Consider the following 6,333-nt stretch of genomic DNA (forward strand, 5'->3'; position numbering starts at 1 on the left):
AAGTTCCTCTTTAAAGAAAGTAAAATGTCACTTACTATGTGTAGATCTACATATCAAGTTCTGGCCCTTGGAATTAACTGTGTGTGAGTTAAAATTAACTCAATTGGAGTGTACATGCGTGACCATCTTTCATAGTGTTCACAGTCAACATTTAAAGTATTTTTAATAAAACACTTATGGAATTAATAAGCACTAAAAAGGTTTTTGGTGAAAAAGACTACTCTGAATACCATGCTGTTTACTAAAGTGTCTTAATTTTATAGAACACATCCACACTATATATTCATGCTGCATGGATAGTTACTTGTGTAACAAATTACATTTGTGTCTTTACAGTGTAAACAGTGTTAACATGTAACAGCAAACACTCACATTAAAAGTCACTATAAGTACAGCTAAACAGTATGGTGTGTGATCAAATGAAAATGACACTGAATTTTTTTTAAGGAGATTTGCATATTTCAGCAAACTTGAAAAAAAATGTCAATACCACATCCCTGTGCATTGTATTGCTTCCACAACATCTTCAGAGGAAAATCCATTAAGTGCAAACACAGTATAAGCAAACTTGTTCATAATGTAGACGTCTGATAAGATTACAAACCAATCAACAAAGAGCAACTTCTCTGTAATGCAGGATTGTGTAACATGAGATAGACTGTATCTAATTTCCAATTACAACTCTGCCGTCAGAACTGCAAGAAAAAAATATTTTTCAATATTATTACTGAAAGCCACCATAATCCCAGAATACTGTTCAGACCTATTGAACATGTCAATGGTTCTAAAAATAATTCATTCCCTGAACATTCATCATGAGCATGTAAGAACTTCTCAGCATTTTTTATAGCTAAAATTGAAAAAATCAAAGTCAATTTGTCACTTTGTCTTTGTAATTAAAGACATATTTGTAATCAAAGACATATTTGTAACTTAAAAACCCACAGTTTTATTCCCTTATTTTTAGTTGATCTCTCTCCAGATGCTGCTGGAGACTGTCTTTCAGCCTAACTGCTCCTCATGTCATTTAGATGTTATCCTATCCAGACTCTGCAAATAGTCTACCAAATATTTGTCCAACTTTTCTTTCCATTAGCAACTGCTCACTAGCCATTGGCTATGTACAATCTTTTTTCAAGCATGCTCTTGTGGGACCTCTTCTCAAAACAAACAAAACAAAAGAAAGATCATTATGTACTCAACAATTACAGACCTACAAACTCCCACTGCAGGTCATGCACTAGGTCCTGGCGATATTGCAAGGCCATCTTCATCTTCTGAAACACACTTGCTTCATCAAGAGAGTGAACAAGAAATGATACAGCCTCCCTGCAGGCATCCTCATCAAGCTGCTGAGGCACTGTGGCTGCTGATCTTCAACAGTTTGGTCCTTGTGCTTGAAGCACTGTGCCTGCCTTGACTGGTCATTGATATTTATTCCTGGACATGGTCTTGAGGCACCATGCTAAATATCCTGTGCCTTTTTCCCCTTCCTAGAAGTGCTCCTGTTAAGTTATTTTCATCACTCATTGATCTTACAGAAAGCGCAGTTATTGTATTGTGAATGAATAACTGTATAAGTGTCAGTCAAATATATGATTCCTACGGTATACTTCTCTTTCTGCTTATGAGAGGGAATCCTCCTTTAGAGCAAAGCATTTTGAAAACTCATTACATTCCTTCTTAATATAAACCTCCTCAGACTGAATTGATTTAAAATGAACAATTAATCTCAGAAAAACTTACCCATGCATCTCAGTCATATGGCTAGCCAATATGTTGACAAGCTGTCTCCGGGTGTGGTGCTTCAGTGAATTGCATTGAATATGACTTGTACTCTACTCACAAAGGAGAAAAAAACTTTTCAGTGTACAATTCAGTCCCCCAGGCTAAAATCATTTCAATAACAATATACCAAAACGTGTCTGTTCAGACTAAGAGTAAAAGTAATTCACTGCATCACAGGAGGGTCAAAAAACAGTAGTGCTGCAAAAGAAAAACAAGGTAGAGCAGCAAATTGGTGGCACTTTTCTTTGATAATGGGTCAGGTTAAAAGCCAAAATAAGCAATATAGTCTGGTTTCAACTACTGACTACCTGTCAATCAACTACACTGCTGGCCTTACAGAAGACAGGTGACCATTCAATGTATGTGAATGATAACCTAATTTAATAAATGTGTATGTGAAGAAAAGTTACAAAATATAGAGCTGTGCAACAGCCAAACCCTGGGTTCCTTTTTACTTCCTCACTAAATGAAGTTTCCTAACTTTCTCAATCTGGCCTTCACCATTCTAAACGTAACAATACCCTGATTGGTGAAAATCTCAATTTAGTTTGACACTTTACTGATGATGATGTTATGAGTCAAAATTGTAAACGACATCTACTGCTCTCAAGTACCTCTTTTGCAGCCTCTGACTCAGAAACATCTGTGGTGGACCTGTTCATGACTTCAGAGCTGGATATATTTCTGCCTGTGGGAATGCCCCATTCTCTTCAACAGGAGAGGTCATTGTCACTTGAAGAAAGGGACATGGTATCCCTGAAGGAAGATGGTGTTGAATGATCTAAGGGAGAGAAATCTTGAAAAACAAGGAAAAATGTCATTACGAAAATATATCCAGTACAAGGGAAACCTGCTAGAAATGTGCTAATCAGAGATGATTTGTGATATGGTGATGATTTCAAATAAAATTACTGGTCAACACTTTTGACATTGCAAACTGTGTAACAACCTTATGTAACACAAGCATGGGACAATCAAAGCCAAACCTACATTTTGGCAATTGGATGCTGATCTGTCTTTTGCGCAAATAGTTTCTTTGTTATCTACTTTGTCACAGTAGTCAGACAGTCAGGGACATAAAGGGGTCTCAAATTGACAGTATATGTGCAGCAGAAAAATCCTGAGCATTGATTACTACTTTCATCTGAAATGCTGTCACGTACTGTCAGGCATAAGTCAGGATTGGCCTCTATCAGTTCAAGAGGGATGTCTTCCTTCATTGCTGTGTCAGTTTCATCAAATATGTGAAGCAACCAGAAACCCAAACTTATTTTTGACTACAGAAAGACTAGCATGACACCAGATAAAGATAACAGAAGCAGGTTTTAAACTGCACATAATGAATGACTTAAATTAACCAATTTATCTCTAAAACTAATCTGAAAATGCACATTGCTTTCACTTGTTAACAGCAGTATTATGATGTTGCATTATCAACATTAGAGTGTACAAGATGAAACAGTAACTTTCATACGCAAGTTGAAAACTAAAAGCGCCACCAGCTCTTTTTCCAAAGAGAGATTTCCAAATGAAATGGCACTTACGAAGTGTGGCAACACTTTAATTTTAAGCCAAACAACCAAGGGAGGCAAGAGAATCCAGATGAGGGAAATTGAAAACTGTCTCACGAACAGCGAGAGACAGCATACAAATATTCATTTTCAGTGCTTCCCTTTATTTTGAATGTAAAAATAAACCAAAAAGGCCTGCAACAAGAAGTATACTGCCCTCTACTGACTAAAGCTGATGGTGCCAATATGAACTGTCATAAAAAGGAAAGCACCACTAGTAAAATAACAATACATTATGACACACCAAACATTCCAATAAATTATGCACAGAAAAAACTAGAAATATCGCCTTGCAGTTGTATGCCTCTGCCAACCAGTTAAGTTGCAGTTTAAAACCATGTCTGTCCAGACTCATATAATATTTGTAGTAAAGACTTTGAGGGAATTTAATAAAATGTATTAAGTGTATTTTCCTTCTGTGTATTCACATACTTGGTCAATAAAGCTGATTCTGATAGAACACAAAGTTGTAGCCATGATAGTAGACAATTCTTCAGATATGGATGTTGCTGCAAAGAAGCTACAAGTTGTAAAACATGGATGCTTCACGCACATTTTCAACCCAGCAGCACAGAAGATCTATACAAACAGGGTTTCAAGGTGGCACTAAGATTAGTGTCACCAATACAGTGTCTGACCAAATGTGAAATATGGTCACATTCTCCCCTTCTGTTCCTGAGTTATAGTGTTGGATAATGGCCAGAAAAGTGTTTTCGCATAACACTCTGATGTCACAATGAAGTTGACCTTTGACCTTTTGGATATAAAATGTTGTCATTTCATCATTTTATCTAATTAGACTCTTGTGTGAAATTTTGTCACAATTAGTGTGGCTGAATCGTTGAGTTATGGCCAAAAATGTGTTTTGTGAGGTCACAGTGACCTTGACCTTTGACCACCAAATTCTAATCAGTTCATCCTTGTCCTGTTACACAAGATGGCTACTCACCTTCATTGATTAATTCCAAATAGGTGAAACCTGACTGTGATCTGATGTACTTCTTGGTACTATAGTATTTCACCTTCAACAACATGACATCTTACAGAAACTGCACACAGTGGAGAAAACCAGCTGTTTAACTTTCTCAGGTGCAAGGAGTTATTAACTGAATTTCAAGTCAAACTAAGTAGCCAAAAAATTACTGGATATTTCAAGTCCTCCAAACAAAGCTATTATAATATTAATTAAGAAGGAAATTGTTAAATTCCCCAATGACCTGCACTGGCACTACTAAATAATTCTATCAGGAGGCAGAAGCTAATTTCTAGGAAACACACACTTAAGAATGAAAATCTAAAGGCTTCTTTAGTGATCAATAGAACAAGTAAGCCTACCAGAGGCTACATGCAGATTTTAGTGACCTACTGATGCTGACGCTGGACTTCAGAAGTACTTAAAAAAAAATGTTATTGGTCTTTGAGGGAGTCTTGACACATTATGTAACTGAGCAGGTTTTCTTACCCCTGGGCCTGGAAATTTATCAGCTTGCTAGATATCAAGATTAACTAATTCTAGATCTGGCCTCGAACACTAGCTATATTTGACCTCACCACCATGAGTTCCAAGTTATTTTTGGTGCCAGTCTGCCAGCGGATAAAAAAAAGTCATCGTGACCAGTGGTGTACCAGTGTAGTGCCAGACAAAGCTATCTAAAGATAGGTTAATAAACAGCTAAATATCCTTACAAAATCTCAACTTCAGTCACTCAAATGACAAAGAAACAAACTACTACAACAAACAACTAATTTTAAAAAATGTGGCCTTTAACTATATTAACCGACTGACTTTACACTCTCCCCTGGCTTCGTTCTTCTCCTTCCAACAACTTTGTGGTCACAGTTAAAATAATCTGCGGATGTTGGATAGCTAACAGCTAGCTATGTCCTCTTAACCTAGCGCCAGTGTTTCCCTAAAATGTTAGCCTAATCCACCGTTTGGTGAAAAAAGTGATAAGTGAAGTGAAGTGTTAATTTAGGTAACTTAAGTGTTAAAATAACAAGTCACTAACATTACATCTCCAGGTAGCAAAACCATTTAATTTTGGGCTTCACAATTACATTGAAACACACTATACTTAGTTAAGCTGTACATTTGATCTTCTACCAGAGAAAAATGTGCCCCTTAATTGACTACCGTTAACTGCTTGTTAGCTAGCTAGCATGTTAAGCTAAATTAGCATTAGCTAGTATCCACCAGCTTCAATGACACATATCAATTGCATCACACCCCACTTGATGTTAACACATAATTTTATATGATGATTAATGTATAAGGTAATGTATATATATGATGTATAAGTCAATATATTTGGTTCTTACTTTTTTAAATAGTATATTCCGGACACTGGGTTTTCTCTACCGTCACTGTGAGTTCAAGAAAAAGTGTGTCAAAACTGGATGTGTAATTAACTCAGTCAGGAGTGCATGCACTCAACTTAGGCCTACTTAAAGAACACTGCCAACAGAGCCACGTCAGCACTGTAAGTGCTCAAAAAACATCAAAATCAATACCCATCAACTTAAAATAATTTTCACTGGAAATTTAACAGTGAACAGCACGAAAAAAATGCCCCCAGTGTGTAAAGGCCTTAACTCGATTTTTGAAGAACCTGTCATTATGGCCATCTAATGCATTGTCAACAAAGTGGAGGTACCTCATGATGTCCTCGAATCTGTTGACAGGCATTGCATCTGCTATTGCATTTTGATGAAGCCCTGGATTGGATGACCAGTGCATGCAGTTTCTTTGGTATTTGATGTATGACATCATCAGGTTGATTCCCAGAAAGACTTTAAACTCTGATGTTGTAAGGCCAAGGTTGTCTTTCCCATTTTAAAATGCATACAGGTTTGTTTGGAAGACAATTTCATCTTTAAGTTTGTCAGGAAAGAGATTTGAGAAGATCTCAATAGGCTTCTCACCCTGCACATGAAGCTTGTAACTTCCCTGAAATGTGGCTGGGACCCCCTCAAA

The 6,333-nt window shown here is 36.8% G+C and overlaps 1 long non-coding RNA gene across 2 annotated transcripts; it reads right to left on the minus strand.

Moving 5' to 3' along the window:
* Positions 1-239: 239 nt before the first annotated feature.
* LOC137190597 (uncharacterized) lies at positions 240-6,119 on the minus strand. Of its 2 annotated transcripts, none has more exons than XR_010930249.1 (4): positions 6,014-6,119; positions 2,403-2,584; positions 1,747-1,838; positions 240-1,505 (listed from the first exon to the last, which is right to left on the minus strand). It is a non-coding gene; the product is annotated as an uncharacterized lncRNA (long non-coding RNA). The 2 variants fall into 2 exon arrangements; XR_010930248.1 differs by lacking the exon at positions 6,014-6,119 and adding an exon at positions 5,679-5,772.
* Positions 6,120-6,333: the final 214 nt, after the last annotated feature.

The sequence above is a fragment of the Thunnus thynnus genome, chromosome 10, assembly GCF_963924715.1.
Source record: "Thunnus thynnus chromosome 10, fThuThy2.1, whole genome shotgun sequence".
NCBI lineage: Eukaryota > Metazoa > Chordata > Actinopteri > Scombriformes > Scombridae > Thunnus > Thunnus thynnus.